Below are 19,862 nucleotides of genomic sequence, written 5' to 3' on the forward strand. Positions count from 1 at the left end.
TGAATTCCGACTGCTACGAGTTTTCAATTTTGGTTTCTGATTTCATGAAAATTTGATTCCTATGGAGTTCGGATTTTGTTTGAATCCCATTTTCCATTTCGATTTTGTTTTGAAATCCGATTGCGAATCTTTAATCCCTGAACTCCACGAAAGATACGGATGACGGATATTTACCAAACCTGCGAATCGATTAAATTCCAAGAATACGAAAGTAGTTTCCTCCAATTCCAATACCAAGAACTGCGAATCAATTGATTACACTGAATTACGACCGACTGGAACTCCTCCGATTGATTCTAAATGCGAACCTTCGTCGCCAACTGTGAATGCTGTAAATGCGAATGAGGACTGCAAATCATAAGAACTCCAAACAATTGCAACCTGCGAACAACACCACAACGAATCACAGAACGCTTGATTTGGAATTGCGAACCATTGAGCCATAAACACGAACGTGATTCACTGACTACGAATGCCTGCGAACGTTCGCAGCGATTCGTAGACGATCGTTAAATCGGTGATACACTTGCGAATCTGATTCCATTACGAGCGAACCTTCGTTTATGAGCGAGCCAAGAACAACGAAACTTGAATCTTGATTGCGAGAGATTGATTCCGAGGACTTGGAGTATGAACATAGTGGACGATCAATTCCAGAAATCAACCGCGAGTTTCAGAACTCCGATTTCAGTTTGCGAATCTTTGTAACCTGCGAAAGTGTGTAGATGAATAGTAACCTACGAATGCTTGCGAACGTTCGCAGCGATTCGCGGTTTGAACGTTAATTTTGTTGATGAAGATGCGAATCTGGTTTCTGATTTGGACTTTCGCATCTTGTGACATTGGCCTCTAGACTTTTGCATGTGGTTGTTTGTCTCCGCTTCAAAGAACGATCACAGGAACAGGATAAGATAAGATGGCCAAATGCCCGAAAAACATCCCTCGTATTTTAATAAAATGACAGATTTCGCCCTTAACTCCGAATCTAACCCCAATATTTCCATGAATGCAAATCTAACCCCCTAATTGCAGTGAACTGATAGCTTGTGCCCTTTTTGCTGAAATGTGTCAGGTGACAGCTTACTTTATGCAGAAAATGTCACTTTTTCACCCCTTTTTCAACTTTTTGTCATTTCCAACAATCAAAAGATCAATAAAAGTTCATATCTTTGACTAAATCTTCACCAGATTTGTCACCTTTTCGGGTTTTTTTTTTTTTTTTTTTGGATAAAGGACAAAATCTTTAATGAGATTTTTGGTACCCATTTAAGGTTCAACATTAAAGTTGGTTTCTTGTACACCCACTTATTTGAAGAAAATCTATCATCTTCTGAAAATAATACCCTCCTTTTAGTTTGAAAACAAAAATTTCCATAAATTTCATTAAACCAACTAAATTCTCTTTTCTTTTCCTTCCAACTTCTAACATTTTTATCTGAAGAAAAATGAGAATTAAGGTTTCTTTGAACATGCTTGACTTCAAATTTTTCACAAGCATTGGGTACTTGTACCTTGGGCATCCAAAACTTCTTCATTTTACTTTTGTTCTTCTTCCTCTTCTTTCTTTTCTTGTTTCTAGGCTTCAGAAACGAATTTTGGATCTGAACAACCTTTTCACTATTCTGAATCTGAACATTAGAAAACCTTTGAACACAATCCTTAGGAGTTTGATAAATCTGAACTTCTTGAATTATTGGCTTTTTGTAAGGAGTCATTCCTTCAAAAACATCTTCAGAACATAAAGAATCATCTGTTTGAGTTCCAATAGAACAAAACGTCTTCATTTTCACGATTTCCAAATATTTGCTATGAGATTTATCTTCAGAACCACAAGATTCGGATTGTGAAGCTTCTGAAAAACTTGAAACACTTGAATCCCCCTCAATAAGAACATCTGGAGTCACTTTTTCTTCAGAAACTTGAAGAACAACATGAACTTCTTCTTTTTCTTTTTCAGCCCTTTTCATCTTCAACATCTGTTTATTTTCTCAATCTAAATGTTCATTGATAATACGAAATTGTTCTACTATTCTCTCATAATCTCTTAATTCACGGTAAATAACAGATGAGTATGCAAATATTTTCTTATCAACAAGAAGATTATACAACTCAGGAATATCATTCAACATACATTGACTACTGATTTGAAACATGGTCACTTTGTTAACATCATAGATTGGTTTAGTAACCTTTAATCCAAGTTCTAAAATGGAGTCAAACAATAAATTCGTTTTATCAATTCGATCTTTAACAAATGACAGAACTTGTAGAGAGAGAAAGTAGATCTGATAAAGATTCTAGAGAGAGAAAACGGATCTGAGAAGGTTTCTAGTGAGAGAAAACAGATCTGAACACAAATACTTTGACAAATCACGAAATTCTTCTTCTTTTTCTTCCAAAATACGTATTAAGAACAAATTATATGATAGAATGGGTAGAAGATAACAGATCTGAACAAGATTTGGCAATAAAATGAAGTAGTAGACTTTTTCTTTTTCAGAGAACTTACAAAACTTGAAGAACAATGTGAGATTCAAGATAAATTTTCGCCATAAACAAGATCGATTCTTGCAAAAATCGCTGAGATCTACAATAACCCGCTCTGATACCACTTGTTGAGAATAAATCCGAGATGACGAATGCGGAATATAAAGAACAATCAAGAATCAATCACCATCACATGCAAGTAATCTGATAAAGGTTTTTGTGAATATTGATTATCTCATGAACGTACAGAGAAAAACCCTAATCTGGTAAAAAGCTTTTTACCAAAATCTAACCAAATGATTATTTATAGGGAACAATAAAGATATACCATAAATATAAAATATACGCCTTAATATAAAACCAATGCCTTAGAAGAGCTCGACTAAGAACTTCTACTATAAAGGCACTATAGGGAATCATAAAATGATTAACCCTAAAAAGGCTTCCCTAAATAACCAAATATGCCAAATCAGTATCAATATCTCAAATACTCAACAAACAGACACCTACACTACTAAACTCCATTAGGTGTTCGGATCGTCTATCAAACCCCACAACCTTTATCAAACAAAAAATGGCAGAGAGTCCCTCAATACAACCCTCGAACTGAGCCTAATCACTAATCCTATCTTACACTGCCACCGATGTTTCTAGTCTTCTAGATAATATAAGCCCGAATACTTGGCATTCTCCTAGGTTAGAAACTGACTGCTGAACAAAACTCCTTACATGAGCTTCATCCTTGACAACAATACGAAACTGTTACCCTTTATTTAGGAATATAAAAAAATTCAAGTTGACATGCAAATCAGCAATCTTGCATCCTGGATAAACAAATCTAAACCCCACTTTGGATTAACTAGACTTCGATGACTTCATAACCATTCAAATTTTTAGATTCAACCACACAAACACAAGAAAGCCAACCAAAAATAATCATGGAATACAAATCCAAATTCGATTATAATTAAATACCATTCAACATATCATCAAGGATTACAATAAAATAGTGAACATAAATGGAAAAGTACTGATGACACCAGCGTATATTGCACTCGACGTAACTGAAGAGCTGCTAACTCAAACCATGACCCTTGGGACTCAAACTGTCCCACGTCGTCTATCCGGTAACTGCCAAACTAAAGGTGCAGGATCGAAAACCATCTTATCCGCTCCCTGTGGACACTCAGCCTTAATATGCATGGCTGACTACAAAAGAAACATACCCTCGACACCCTCTGACCGCATCTGAAACACCAAAAAACCGACACACCATAAACACCCCAATGTGCCAAACCACAGCTGCCACAAAATTTGTGAATCCCTTGATCTCCTGACCAAACATCGGTCATTATGGTCTTCTGGACTGTTGATACTGATACGTGAACATGATCCTACTTTTGCTTTCGTTTTTGCTTCTCCAACTCCAGTTGTCTTTCCCTAGATGCCTCAAATAAATAAGAACATTGGGTGGTTGAATATATAAATAAAAATGTTACATAAATATACGTTTAAATCAAAAGAAAAAACAAACATTCGTCTACTTTGCTCAAACAAAAAAAATCTATATCCGTTTTCTGAATCTTCTTTCTTTATTTAACATCATTCAACCATAGAAACTTGATGACAATTCTTCACTAACCTGCAATCAAAATGTTTTTCTTGAAAAAGAAGAATGAGAAAGATATTACAAGCAAAACATTGATGTTTGGAGAGTTACATTCAAGATTGAGTAATACATACAAATCACATATAAAGATCAAAATAAGAAATTGAATATAAAAAAAGAATAGAAAAGCTTCATTTGTTTTGGTTGAAAGAAAAAATCATATTACAGTTACCATCGATGTGACATAACTCATTTCTTCAAATCATCATATTTGGATCGTGAATGCTTCAACTATATGAAAACTTTTGAATCATAATATCTTCAACCAAATGACGACTTTTTGTAAGAAAAATGTACTAATATAACTACATATATAATGAAGGTGAAAGGGTGTGGGAGTTTCAAATGCATGAGGTGTTGAACTTATAGAGTGTGTGATTTTCTTGAAATGAGATTATGTGTGATTAATTACTTTGAAGGTGAAAGGGTGTGAGGGTTTCAAATGCATGAGGTGTTGATAAATTTTTATGGGGTTTCAAATGCATGAGATTTAAAAAAAAAATGATGTATGATGATTTGGTACTTCATATGTTAAGTCATATTATTAACTTTTTGTTTAGTTTACTTTTTAAACATTTAATGTTTAGTATCAGTTTTTAATATTTTGTATTATATTTCCTACATCATTGATGCTATTTTAATTAAAAAGACATCATTGGTGCTATTTTAATTAAAAAGAAAAAAAGAAAAAAAAGGTATTAATGGTAACAACTAGTATATGTGGCAACTAATAGTGACAACAATAGTAACAACAAAACAACCGGTATTATTGTCGACATCATATTATCGACGACAATAATAGCGACGAAAACATATTAGCTGCAACAAGTATGAGCAGCGGCAATGTGTGCAATAACGACGAGTTATCAACGGCAACATATTAGTTGCGATTTGTCGCCGCCAAGGACAATAGCAACGACATCTACATCTGGTATTTTTAGCGGCGACAATTATCACCGCTATTGCTCTCTTTTCATGTAATGATTCTTATACAACATGTTAGCAATAAATTTCTTACAAACCGAAGGTTAAATATTATAGATTACCATCAATAAGACAAATGAAATGTCCGATTGTAATTTTTATTTTAATGGTAATAGCAAAGCTAATTTTAGTTTAGCGACAATCTCTTGCAATTCGTTGCATATCCCACTTAACAAACCTACGTACGTCCCAGTGAACAACCAAAAATCATAATTAATTAATCAATCATCGTCTTAATTATAAATTACATATCTTCAACATATTAAAAATAAAAAGGTTAACCGAAAATAAAATGGTTTAACAGATGGAAACAAATTCAAAATACTTTTAAGAACATTTTAGATTACACATTCACAAAATTTATTTTGTTATTTGAATAACATAGTATTTATAGTCATAATTATTAAATTGACTAGTTAAAAAAAAAAAAAAACTAAACAAATTCACATTTTCATATGTTGATTGTTAAAGCGATCGAAAAAGTTTTGACATGCATTAATTTATTACCACTTGTTACTCAAACGTAGACCCACACACATTGAACAACCATAAATTCATAAATAAATAAAAAAGAAAAGAAAACAAACCATTGTTGTGACTGAGACATTTAGTCGTGAACCTATGATATGATCAAAATTGCTATCTTTTTTTTTTTTTCACAAATCACTTTCAGCATTTTATAGAAAACCAAACAAAAAAAAACAATACTAGATAATATTATAGTAAAGCTGAAAATTACAACTTTTATTTATATAAATGTGTTTGACACAACTAACTATAAGATTTTCAAATATAGAAAATTTCATAAGCTAAGATTGAAATATAATAATAATAAATTAACTTTTATAAACAATAATTATCAAAAGAAAGTTCATACTTTTCAAATGTTAATACCAGGTGGACAGATTAAGCTTCTCATTTGAGTGTATATATATATATATATATATATATATATATATATATATATATATATATATATATATATATATATATATATATATATATATATATATATATATATTAGTAAATTATGATTTTTTTTTGAAATAAAATAAATAAGACTTTTTAATTTTGAAAAAAACTCATGGCAAATATACTTTAGATAATACAAGGGTTTCGACATTAAAAAAAAAACAATAATATTGTATGATATTAATTTTGGTTTATAAATCCATATAATAAATATTATTTATTTCTTAAATGAAAACTAATAAATTATAAAATCGGTTGGCATTATTGTTTTAAATAAATACATCATAATTATTAATTATATTTATATTTAATTTTATAAGATATATTTTGTTTTAAATAAAGACATTATAATTGTTAAAATATATTAATTTAATTGTATAAGATAATTATCAAAAGTATAGATATGTTTTATTTATTTAAGTCGGTTTATTAAAATCAAAAAGAGTTTTTTTTTGTTAAAAACTAGTTTTTTTGTCTTTTGAAACGATGAACATATTATTAAAGCAGAAAAACAAACAAACAACAACACAAACGAGGAGCTCAAACCAAATTACAAGAAACAATCTAAAATAGGGGAGGAGTTCCAAACATGTCAATCAATAGAATTACAGTTAGACCTTTGTTTGATCCAATTGAAAGTGTTTAAACTAATATCATCAACTGTAATCATGATCGTTCGCCTTTTTTTTCTGAAAACAATCACATTTCTGGCCTTCCTTATCATCCAGAGAGTGGTGTAGACTAGAGAAAAACACAGCTTCTTGATTTTTTTGCTTCCCACAGTAGAATTGAGCATATCCAATAAATCATCACATGAAATAGGAAGCCTCAGAAGAAGGGAAGACCAGTTCACCAGCCATCTCCACAGAACCGTAGCGAAAGAAGAATAGGACAAAAAAAAAGATGATCAATGCTCTAATTAGTTTCTTTGCAAAAAGGACATAAGGTAGACGAGACATTAATTTCACGCCTAACTAAGCTCAAGAAAGTAGGAATTATGTTTTTAATCAATCTCCAAACAAAACAGTTGATTTTTAGAGGGACCCATTTTACCCAATTGAAAGAATCTAAAGTCCCATTATTGGACTGAATAACCATCACATCTCTTAAAGCTTTCGCTGAAAACACATCTCTATTGTCGCCTCCCCAAATCCACCTATCACAGCCGTTATCAAACCTGAAAACAACAATCTGATCCGATAATGCCCGAAACTGACGTGTTTCCATCCCATCTCTAAGCTGTCTCGCCCAGTTCCAAGAAAAAGACGAAATTTGCCAATTCATAATATTGACTCTCTCTACCAAAAGACAATCTTTATTTTTCTCAATTGCATAAAGGGAGGATGAACATCTTTTAAAGCTATATCACCACACCAACGATAGAGTGTTTTGTCACCTTTTCGAGCAACTCTTTTAAAAACTTATCAAACCAGATACTTATATTTTCAAAATCACAATTGATTTGAGAAATACTCAACCAAACACCTTTAATAGACATCTTGGCAATCGACCTACTATTAATAATCATAATATTATGAATAGCTTTTATTGAGGAAACCAAAAAGAATCATACCTATTTTTTAATCTCTACCACCACTCGACGAGAAGCGCCAAATTAGCCGAATCAAGACACCCAACTCCAAGACCTCCCATCTGCTTTATTTTAATAACCACCTCCCAAGCCACCCAATTGATTTTTTTGGATTTTGAGTTTTTTTGTTTAATTTAAAAGATAAAAGCTTCTATTAGCGAAAAAAAGCTTCTAACATGACTGTTATTTCGAAAAAAAATCCTTAAGATTTACACTAACGTATCTATAGTAATGATCGGATTCACATACGTATATTGGTTTAACGAAAAAGCTTGCTTAATCTCTTCATAAAAAACAATGATACTGACCAAACTCATATATATATATATATATATATATATATATATATATATATATATATATATATATATATATATATATATATATATAAAGCAATGGGAGTTTTCAAGTGTCATTCTATACACAAATCTATTCAAAGAAAAATTGGAAGCAAAATCTCAAAAATCCAATTGTTTGCTTCCATAAAAGAAAGAAGGGAACTTTGAAAAAAAAATCTTTTTATTTTGATTTTATTGACAAAAAAGTCACCTATGATGTTTTTTCCTTTTTTTTCTTTTAAATTTAACCATTGAAATTCTTATATTTATTTATTAAAAAAACATAACATAAAGATATTTCGTATATCTTTTCACTAAAGAAACCATCTGCCTCCATTTCATTAAAACCGGATAAAAGGGTGTAAAACTTGATAAAAAGTTACAATGAATTTTTTTTTTGTCAAATATGAGGCATTAATGAACACAAAAATGAAGTTTTGTTGATTTTTCGTAAGAAGTGCTTTTGTAGACTACATAGGGTGTATAATAGAGTTCTATTTAAGAATAACAACCTCTGATAAGCCTTTTTTCCGAGGTGTCGTTTGATTGTGCAAGAATTTTCAGTAACTTGTAGTTTATGGTAAACGTTTTGTACTCACGACCTAAAAATTAACAATGAAGTAGCATTTTGCCTAAAAATACACTTTTTAGGACAAATCAATTACAAAGTGCTCTTAAGTTATAAAAGATATAGATGGTAGTTTATGAATTTACTAATGATATATATTAAAGAGAATTATAATAAATTTCAAAAATGATATATAGATTATCACTATTGTATTTTTACTAAAAAAAATTATCTTTATACTTTGATCTTTTTAATAAATAAATATAAGTTTTATTCAACAAACAAATTTAATATATATAAAAATAAAAATCTCCAGAAAAGTTTTTAAACTTTAATCTTACTGACCAAAGGCACCCATAATTTTTTATTTTATTTATTTATTTATTTTACAATTTAACCTTTAAACCTGCACTAAATGGTTATAAAGTTATTTAGTAAGTGTTTACCGTTTTAATGATTAATTTGTTTTGTAAATAGATCCAAAATATAGAGATTCCAGCTGTCGTCGCAATTGATTCAAGCTGTCGTCGCTAATACTTTTAGCGACGACATGTCGTCTCTAAAGCGTCGTCGCAATTAACGCGTAGCTAATACTCCTGTATCGTCTCTAATGACGTCGTCTCTAATACATGCCGTCTCTAATACTCCTGTGTCGTCTCTAATGCCGTCGTCTCTATTTATATTCCGATGACCGGACAGAGTTTTTCCGACAAAGCTTGCCGGAGTTATGTATCGTCGCAATTAGTCGACGTTGCCCCTAAAGGTGTCGCTGCTAATGTTTTATTTTTCTTTTTTTTTTTAGAAAAAACTTATTTTTTATGATATTATAGTTTATATCATAAATAAATAAAATACAGATTTAATAAAAATAGATAAATAAATATATACCACATTACATAAAACATCAAACATACAATATTACATATCTAATAAATCCTACATAAACATCTAATATATAATCCATAAACTATCTAATAAATCCAAAATAACATCATCTATAACATAAAACAAGAAATACTATGGTCCTTCGTCTTCGTCTTCCCCATCATTGTTTTCCTCGTTGTTGACTTGGTTTTTAAAGGAGCGGATAATGTCTTCAATGGCCGTCACAAATGCCGGCTTTTGAAGAAAAGCATTCACATAAACATCCTACAATTAAGTCACAAGCACATTAAGTCATTAACAATTCAACAAACTATCAAACCATCAAAGCACCAAATGAATTAAGTCGATAACAATTTAAGTCACAAGTACCTGTGTTGGTTGCGGTGCTTGTGACTGTGACTGCCATTGGGATGGAGCACTTGTACCCGCAGTTGAAGAAGCTTTAGGCCCAATGCCTCTCACATGCCCCCTTCGTGTACCCAACACTTTCTCAAATATTGTGATCCAATCAATAGTGTCTGGATCACCACCAGAGTCGGCTATATGATGAGTCTGTAGAGCAACCTCAGCAACTAAGACATTTTGTAATTCACAAAGATTGTTAATATACTTTAAAACTAACACAAAAAAAACCAACAATCTACTAAGAGAATTTGAAGTAATAATAACTTACATATTGGTCTTCAACCAAAGGATCAACAAATTCCCCTTTTTTATTCACATGCGCACGATGAAATACTTCAAGTCTATTCAAATTCTGGTGATCACCAAAACCTCCACCGAACGGATGTGGTGGCTAGTCACCACCGTCGCCTCCATGACCCATCACAGCAGCCATGAGATGGAGCAATGCAATCCAAAAAAATGACATCCTGAAAAATTATAACACAATATGAATATATATACATATAATATGATATGATTACAACAAATACAAACCTTATTTTACTAGTCAAATGTAAAGATTTTTTTAATCATTCTCGCCCCTAGACACTTCAGTGTCTGCTGACACATCACTATCATAATCAGAATCTTCCTCATCATAATCAGTCTCGCAATCAGACACATTATTGATGATACTCGTTGGTGGGTCAACTTCAATATCATCTTCAATCGATTGAGAATTTTGAAAGTGCTGGCTAAAGTCGATTGAGAGAGTGAAATTAGAAGAAACATTACTAAGAACGAGATCGTTGAATCATTGTCGACATTTTCAATGGGATCATGGTCGACATCGTTCATCGGTAGATCCCAAATTCTTCTATGATTAACATTTTCAACAACCCACCGTTGGTTGTAGTTTTCGTCACTTCGAGAAGGTTCTTGGATGTAAAATACTTGCTTGGCTTGCGTAGCAAATATGAGTTGATCTTCGCTGCTCAATTCGCGTTGTGGGTCGATACTGGTGAAATTATTATCAGATTTAACTCCTGCAGTATCGAACCACTTGCAACGAAAAAGTACGGTGGAATATTTATGAGGATAATGCAACTCGATAATCTCTTCTAGCTGACCATAATATTTCTCCTTATTTTCTCCCTCAGTTAGCACTCCCGAGTTTTGTGTTGATCATTGGGCGTCACGCATAAGTACCATAAACCTAACACCATTCACTATGCAAGCGGTGTAAGTAAAGGCATTCGCATGCGCACCGATTGAAAGAGTCGATAACTCTTTGTTATACTCTGGAGATTTTTGTTTTTGCATATTATAGACCTTATGAAGGAACCATTTAGGGAATTCGGTTTTTTCATCACTTTCAGGATAATGATTTGAATTTACTACATTAATGAAAAATATATATATTTAGTAAATAAAGAGAAATAAAAAATAGAAAATGAATTAAAAGATAAGAACACTTACGCAATATACTTTCTGACTTCCTCACAACTATCAAGCACAAACCAATGTGGACGTTTTCTTTCCTCTAGACTGAGATTTTTCATTTTCTTTGCGCTAGCCGGTCGACACTTAGACTGAAACACCCATAACTTTGTTTCTTCTATGACAACATCCTCGTTTCTTTCGATGCGATTGAATCGAGTCTCGACATCTTCAAGGTACATCGAACAAAATGATAATGCCTCTTCAGCGACATAACCCTCAGCTATAGAACCTTCCGGCCTCGCCTTGTTTCTGACATAGTTTTTTAGTTTTTTCATATACCTTTCGAAAGGATACATCCATCTCATATATACTGGGCCTCCACAAATAGCTTCATCAGGTAAATGCAAAACTAAATGAACCATAATGTCAAAAAACGTAGGAGGATAGATCACTTCTAATTTGCACAATATTTTAATAATGGATGCTTTTGCTTCTTTCATATCCTTCACCAATAGTGTTCTTGAGCAAAGTTGCTTAAAAAACATACAAAGCTCTACTATTGGTTTATAAACACCTTTGCCCAAAAGCCCTTTAACTCCAATGGGTATCAAACGTTGCATAAGAATGTGATAATCATGAGATTTCAACCCAATAATGTTAGTATTGGTTTCATTCACTTTCTTACTGATGTTAGATCCAAACCCATCAGGCAGTTTCACATCTCTTATAAACTGACAAAAACGAATGTGGTCAGGTTTCGTGAATGAGTAAGATGGGTGAGGTTTAAGGAACTTTTTGCCACTCTTTTTCAACCATTGACTTTTCCGAATGTTTAGTTTTGTCAAGTCCGCCCGAGCATTTGATGTGTCTTTAGACTTATCATTCATCAAAGAAGTACCCAAAAGACTCTCACCCACATTTTTTTCAATATGCATAATATCGAAGTTGTGCTTCAGCTCAAGAGAAGACCAATACTCAAGTTCAAAGAATATGCTCTTTTTAGACCAATTCAACTAGAACTCCTCACGATTCCTCTTAATACCAGCTCGTTGAGCAGCTACTTTACCCAGTGGACGAAACAATAGACGAGCGTGTTGCGCTTGTATTTCTTCCTCACTAAACTGTCTTGGAGGGCCTCTTGTCTCATGTTCACCATTATAGTCCAAACTTTTTCTCCATGGATGATCAGCATCTAAGAACCGGCGATGACCAACATATACAACTTTCATTGATACTCGGTATGATGGAGTGTCTTCGTTGCAAGTCGGACAAGCATTGTACCCTTGACCGCTCCAACCGGATAAACTACTACGAGCTGGAAAGTCGTTTATTGTCCATAACAACATCGCTTTCATATTGAAGAATGTATTTGTCGCTGCGTCTTTAGTACGTATACCAAAACTCCATAACTGCTTCAAATCATCCACTAACGACCTAAGAAACACATCCAAGTCCTTCCCGGGTGCTTTGGGGCCGGGAATCAACAAAGCCAACATGAAAGAGGACTCTTTCATGCATAGCCATGGTGGAAGATTGTAAGTGGTGAGTATGACAGGCCACGTGCTATGAGGATTACACATGTTACCAAACAGATTAAAACCATCAGCAGCAAGGCCTAAGCGCACGTTTCGGGGTTCCCTCGAGAAGTTAGGATACTTCATATCAAATTTTTTCCATGAAGTACCATCAACGGGATGAATCATCGTACCATCTTTGGATCGTCCGGTACTGTGCCAAATCATATCTTTAGCTGTGTGTCTAGAACAATACAAACGTTGTAGTCTGGGGGTCAGGGGAAAGTATCGTAACACCTTATGAGCAACCTTCTTTCCCTTTGTATTTTCATCAACCCACCGACTCTCATTACAAACTGGACACTTTTGCAACAACCTGTGTTCTTTCCAGAAAAGAAAACAGTCGTTTTTACATACGTATATCGACTCATAACCCAAGCCGATCTTTTTAAGTGTCTTTTTTGCTTCGTAATGTGACGGGGGGACCCTGTTTCCTTCAGGAAATGCAGTTTGCAACAACTCAAGAAGCTGACCGAATGAACTATCAGTCCATTTGTTGATCACCTTGATATGCATCAGCTTTGCTAAAAAGTCAAGAGACGAGAACAAACGTCCAGGATATAATTTTAATTGGACTTCTTCTAACAGCTTTTGAAATCCATCATCGACACCGCTACCGTCGGTATCTGGGTTCCCTTCGTCGCAGTTGGTATCATTTTCAATCACACCCCCATAACATCATCAATAACATCGGCCATCTCGTTACTACGCGGTATGTCTTCAACAACTAGATGAGTTGTATTTTCGCTGTGATACTTCCATACAACATAATGTGGACTAAAACCATGTTGAAGTATATGGAATTTCATTATGGCTAGTAGTATAAATTTATTGACATTACATTTGTTACACGGGCATCTGATTTGACCTTTGTTATCGACGTGTGGTTTGGACCTCTCGATAAAAGATTCGAGTCCTTGTTGGAACAGGGTAGAGTTACGGTTTTCAATAGTAGTCCAAGTTTTATCAATATACATGTTGCAACTGAAACATAGGTTAGGTTTTAGTGTTTACTCTACAAGAACTAGAATTAGGATTGAAAATTTATAAGGATAGAATAACCACTCAATCAGATGGAATAGGAAACCGGATAACGGGAGAGTATTCACAAGGGTAGGCTTCTAAACCCACTTTTTGAATACCTTACCTCATATGCAAATGTGTATTACATGATTGACCATTTAAGAAAAATTCGGCAGCATTTCCCCTTAGCTCCTAAGTATATATAAAATTATATACCGAGGAGCAAAGAGAAAATAACAACCGAATATTTCTTAAACAATCAATCATGTAATACACATTTACATCCTAAATGAGGTAAGGTATTCAAAAAGCAGTCCCAAAACGGGGACAACCCGAAATTAATTTCTAAATCAATTACGGACGGGTAATTCTAGGCTTTTGATGATTTAAAAAGAAGAGACTTAAACTAAAAATAACTTACTTATTTATTATACCATTGTACTTTAGCGTCTTAATTTTGATTTTTATTTTTTTATTATGACATTATACTTTCAACAATATTATATATTTGTTATTTATATCATCTTTTTTTTTCTTCCATATTTTGATTTTTAATCCCAACTTATTTTTGTTTTTATTTTTCTATTTTGAGTAATTATAACTTAGTTTAACGTATTAACTTTTTATTTTTATTTTTTCTTATAACATTGTACTATAAACGATATTATATATTTGTTATATATATCATTTTTTTTCATATTTAGCGCCGTCACTTTAGTAGAATTTTTTTGAAAAAAAAAGAGACGTGGTACTATAACGATCTTTATGGATACTAGTTCTTTAGTAGAATTTTATTTTTAGTTTGTTTTATTTAAAATAGTAAGCTATTACTATTTCTTTATGGATACTTTCTATGTTATTAAATTTTTAAAAATATAATTTATTTAATGATTTTAAATAAAGTTTTCATTAAATATTAATATACAAGCTAATAATAATAAATATTTCATATGTCTAAAGTTAGCCCATAAAAGCCCTATATAAATATTTATATTTTCACATATATTTTTTCATACAATTCTTATAAAAATGAAATTATACTTTCAACAATATTATATATTTGTTATTTATATCATCTTTTTTTTCCATATTTTGATTTTTAATCCCAACTTATTTTTGTTTTTATTTTTCTATTTTGAGTAATTATAACTTAGTTTAACGTATTAACTTTTTATTTTTATTTTTTCTTATAACATTGTACTATAAACGATATTATATATTTGTTATATATATCATTTTTTTTTCATATTTAGCGTTGTTATTTTAGTAGAATTTTTTTGAAAAAAAAATAGAGACGTGGTACTATAACGATCTTTATGGATACTATTTCTTTAGTAGAATTTTATTTTTAGTTTGTTTTATTTAAAATAGTAAGTTATTACTATTTCTTTTTGGATACTTTCTATGTTATTAAATTTTTAAAAATATAATTTATTTGATGATTTTAAATAAAGTTTTCATTAAATATTAATATACAAGCTAATAATAATAAATATTTCATATGTCTAAAGTTACCCCATAAAAGCCTTATATAAATATTTATATTTTCACATATATTTTTTCATACAATTCATATAAAAATGTCTATATTTTCACATACATTTTTCATATATTTCATATAAATACCTATATTTTCACATATATTTTCACATACATTTTTCATACGTTTCATATTTTCACATACATTTTTCACATAAAAATGCCTACAATTCATATACATATATTTTTTCACATACATTTTTTCATATACATACACATACACATATATTTCACATAGAAATACATTTATACATACATTTTTATATACATTTGTTCATACATACACATACATATACATTTTTTTTCATAAATATTCACACATACATATACATTTTTTTCATACATATTCACACATACATATTTGAATATACATTTTACATATACATTCATAGATTTCATCAAATTTCACATACCAAAAAATATGCAAATTTCACATAACAAAATATATACATTTCACATATATTATCAACAGAAAAATAAAAAAGTAAAAAAAATGGAACCTGCTGCCGGTAAACGGAAAGTCGCCGGAAAAGCGAAAGTCGCCGGAAATATCTTCTAGCCGCCGGAAATTGTGAGAGCACCACCGGAGTTACTTAAAATCACAAAAAAAAAAATTGAAACTAAGGTTAAATATAGGTGAGAAAACAAGAGAAATATAAAAGGGAAGAGCAAAACGCACCTTACCGGAGTTTTAATCTCGTCGGAGAACTTAGATTTCGCCGGAAATGGCCGGATATTGCTGGAATCTGCTGGAAATTCACGGGAAATGAAAGCCTAGAAGGAGAGGTGGTTTGTGGTGGTGAAGTACGCCGGAATTTGCGAGGGTCGGCGGAGTTTGCGATGGTCGCCGAAGTTTGCGAGGGAGTGATATTTACCCAACGAAACTGAGTTTTCTGGACGCAGGGGGTAGTCAAATGGATGAACCCTTTAGCGGCGACGCTATTTGCGGCGACCCCGAAACCAAATTCGGCGACGAGTTGGAGGGAAAAACACGCGCCATTCTCTGGATCCTGGTAGCCGTCCGATCTAAAAACAATTCAAGGGTCACGATGAAAAGCACACGGATCGCTATCAATTGCGGCGACACGTCGTCGCTATTACGTTCCACCAGATGAAACCCTAGCCGATGGATCACTATAGCAGCCTACGGTCAGGATTAAATGGCGTGTGGCACAACTGGATCGCCGGTGGAATACCTTTAGAGACGACAGCTGTAGTGACAACAGAGACCATTAGCGACGACTTTGTCTAGTGTCGCCGCTAAAGCCCGTAGTCGTCGCTAAAGAGGTCGTCCCTAAAGGTGTTATTTCTTGTAGTGGTACCCTTGTTATTGGGAAACTAACTGATCTAATAGAAAAATAGAAAAAAAATAAAATTGAGAAGTTTTAGATCTTAAATTACCTCAAAACTGTGAAATTCGGGACATACTAGGTGCAACCGGACTTCCTGAAGGAACCCTCCGTCCACTTTCTCCGATGGTGACAACCCTCTCATATCTTTAAAACTCACAAAAATCTTAGGTCGCCCAAAAAAAGCCCAAACACTTAAGCAGAAAAGGAACGCAGCTTATTAGCATACATGAAGATAGCAGCGAACATAAACAACCCCTCCAATAAAATCTCATTTGATACTCAACTATTCAAAAGAAAAACGTTGATTAGAAAATGTGATGTTATAAAAGAGATCAGAAGAGAAAGTATAAAAACCAAAAGACATTTAAAGTATATAGTTGCATGCTTGTACGCAATGAACAATGATTTTATTATAATTTAAAGGGACATCACACTAGTTATACATAGATTAAGATAACACAATAACTTACCTTCATATAGTACATTTATAACATAAATAAGAGACATTTTACTACATAACCACGCAGTAATATAAAAGACCAATGATAGTGTTTGACGTTAAATCACACTAGAGCCAATGAGCTTGGTTAGTCCAAAGGTGATGGCCATAGCAATCAACCCTCCCAACAAAACCCTAAAACAAGACTTAAACACAGGAGTTCCTCCAAGTATAGACCCTATCCATCCGAAAACCACTAGCGCCAAGCTAACCGCTGCTACCACCATACCCAACCTCACCTTATGGTCCTCTACAAAAGAAGCAGCAAGTAAAGGCACTATTGCTCCTAGCGAAAATGCAAGAGCTGATGCTACAGCAGCCAACATAGGATTTGGCAGTTGTTCCTTCTCTTTTTCTTCCTGATTTTCCACCGTTCTACGCTCTCTCTTCTTTTGAGCAACTTCTACATCTAGCTGAGAGTATACAGAAACGAATTCTCCTATTGCCATACTGCATGCACCCGCAACTAAACCCACGAAACCTGATAGAATCATGGCTTTGGGGTCATGTTTCACAGCTCCAACACCCATCATCAGAGACGAGACAGAAACTAATCCATCATTAGCACCCAAGAGAGCTGCACGAAGCCACTGTCCCCTTTGCGAGTAATCAAAGTCTTCCTCTGTGCACACTTGGAATTGCATTTGATGTGAATGATCTTCAGGAATTGGAACAGTGAAGTCAGTTTGATTAGCTGCCATGAAGGTGAATGTTGAAAGATAATATTAATACACAAAAGGATGAAGAGGGATAAAAAAAGAAGGAACTAAAACTTGCTTGTGGGAAAACAGTTTCCCTCTAGAGGATATTTATAGAGAGAGGAAGGACCAAGAAAAGATGGAAAGATAACCATTACTAACAAAACTTTTAGGTTATACAAAAACAATTAGATAGTATTTTAGGCTCATGCATGCCTTTACGGTTGGGACTTACGTACACTTGCCTTGGGTCTCACTTGTCCTTTCGGTTTAATAAAATTCCCTTGCTGTTAAAGAAAAAGACTTTTTATCTGTCGTAAAACATCCCTAAAAGTTACACCGGCCGGTGCTATATAAAAACACATGCTTGGTAATTCACTACAAGTACAATATTCAAATTGGGAAATTATGCCTAGCTATACAGACAAACAAATGGCATATATATAGACTACACTACTATGAAGCATTAATACACTACCTTTCTTTCGTCAACTCCTATCACTGATATATTCTCTCATATATTTTATTTTTCTTATAACAAGAGAGACTATATATGTCTTAGAAATAATATTTACAACAAAGATGGTATTACAAGCTTTAAATTAATTACTTCGATTAAACGTACGACCAAGGTAGACATGGTGGTATTAGTAGTACGAAAAAAGGTACGTAGTGCCATATATATTGGATTCTTAAGAAAAATATGTATATTTGTCCAAATTAAAGTAGTGCCATAAATATGTATATGTATATTTGGTATAAAAGAATTGTAACAACACCCTAGCAAATAAGAGAAAAGGAACACTGAACACCGTAGAATGTATAGGATACCACTAGCTCGCCGCAAATGATCATGCATGAAATTTTGTTGGATGTTCAATAAATATATACAAATGAAAGGAGTGTGCACTCCATACGAACGTTGTAGAGATTAATAGTAATTTAATCTATGGACCGTGGAATGCACACGAAGGCCATCACCAACTCTATAAACAACAGAAAGCTATTAATTTTTTTAATTTCTTTTTGGTAGTAATGGAACACTATGTTTTTTGTAATTTCATCATGATGCCAAAAAAATTATATTAACGCTTATTTAATTAAAGGACCACATCACATTAAAGTATTCCTACCTAATATTGACATTTAAGAAAAAGTTCATTAATTATTAATTAAACAGAGATGAAAAACATTTGTTCTAATCAAATATATTGAATTCTACTTAAAGGTCGCATAAATGTTAGTTTATAAGGAATATTGGTGTTTTTCGACAGCATGTTGCTAAATTGACACCATATACACACGTTTTTATCAAAATTCAACTGATAATATTTGTTTGTTTTATTTTATTATTGTATTATTTTTTATTTTTTGCAATGAGGCATTTCATTAGGAAAAAAAACAATAGCTCAAGCGAGAAGCTCCAAGACGAAGTACAAAAACAACAGAATAAAAGAGGATTACACCATAGATGCCAGTTAAGAGAATTAACTGGCATCTATTCTTAATAACATTGTATCTTAGGAATATATGTTTTACCTGACAAAATATATGAAATGCCTGTAAGTTTTCCAATTCATTCCAAAGGTTATGAATAACTGTTTCTAATATGCTATGAGAAACATCATCAACATTATAGTAATGCTTCCACCAAGCATTATGTTCAATTTTACTGGTAGGTAAAAGTTGTTTAGAGATAGGGTCCTTAAGAATGTATAATTTTTTTTTATCTCACCTAAGATTATCCTTCAAGGTACGAAGCCCTTCATAGAAATTGTATCCATCGAATGTTATTATTTCATGTAAATCATCAAGTGAAAGATGATGTTGGAAATAAGTGTCTAATGTCATAACTA

General features: G+C 32.7%; 1 pseudogene; it reads right to left on the reverse strand.

Annotated features, from left to right (window-relative positions):
• Positions 1-17,218: 17,218 nt before the first annotated feature.
• LOC145125074 (vacuolar iron transporter homolog 1 pseudogene) lies at positions 17,219-18,075 on the reverse strand (annotated as a pseudogene).
• Between the last annotated feature and the right edge of the window lie 1,787 nt (positions 18,076-19,862).

The sequence above is a fragment of the Lactuca virosa genome, chromosome 7, assembly GCF_052849685.1.
Source record: "Lactuca virosa cultivar CGN04683 chromosome 7, Lactuca_virosa_CGN04683_v6, whole genome shotgun sequence".
NCBI lineage: Eukaryota > Viridiplantae > Streptophyta > Magnoliopsida > Asterales > Asteraceae > Lactuca > Lactuca virosa.